Here is a 948-nt window from a genome sequence, read left to right as displayed (position 1 = left end):
GCTGGTGTTCCTGCAAAAATGACCAATTAGCTGCTGGTGGGGAGAAATCCCCGCATACTTCTCGGAGAGCAGAGATCACAGAAGTCTTCTGCATTGATTGCCGTAAGTGACAGAATAGCAAATGCACCCTGGTTTTTTTGTTTTTATTCCTAGGTTCTCAGAAACTATACCATTTCACAGTCCCGCCGTGCATTACTGGCAATGCGTGCATGTTCCAACCTACATCCTCACCAACAATTGTTATTTTCTGGGTCTTTGTTTTGTTTTTTGTTTAATAATGGGGCCATCCTAATGGGTGTGCACTGGTATCTCATTGTGGTTTTGATTTACATTTCCCTAATGATTAGTGATGTTGAACATATTTTCATGTTCTTATTGGTTTTTTATATATCTTCTGTGGATAAAAATCTATTCAAGTCCTTTGGTCATTTTTAACTGGATTGTTTGTCATTGAATTGTAGGACTTATTCACATAGATATTTTTCAATTTTTAAAAACTTTGAAAAATTTTTCTTGAAAAATGTCAAAGATTCATAAAGTAGAAAGAATAAACTGTAGTCATAAACATTCTGCCATTCTTGTTTCATCTATTTGCTCTTGATGACCAAGAATGTCTTTACAATATCTTTTTACTGGTGGATCCGCATCTTGGAGGCTTTTTTAAGCTTTTTATTTTGAAATAATTATAGATTTACAGGATCTTGGAGATTTATATCTGGAGTGAAACAGCACGTCAGGCTGCATGTAACAGGTGAGCATATGTGCGAGGCCAAGCAGGAGGGCTACTCTTTCTTAGCCCTTCAGAACATTGTCCGACCTCTTCCGAAACCCATATAGGAAAAACAGTTTTGTTCTATATGCTCACTCATGACATCCAATACTTCTAAAACACTTCATTTCTGACACAGATATGGGGGAGTATTTCCCACACAAAGCAACTTTCCAATT

Source organism: Propithecus coquereli, unplaced genomic scaffold (genome assembly GCF_000956105.1).
Source record: "Propithecus coquereli isolate 6110/MARCELLA unplaced genomic scaffold, Pcoq_1.0 Scaffold587, whole genome shotgun sequence".
Lineage (NCBI taxonomy): Eukaryota > Metazoa > Chordata > Mammalia > Primates > Indriidae > Propithecus > Propithecus coquereli.
The sequence above is the reverse complement of the archived record's forward strand: the minus strand, read 5'-3'. Positions refer to the sequence as shown.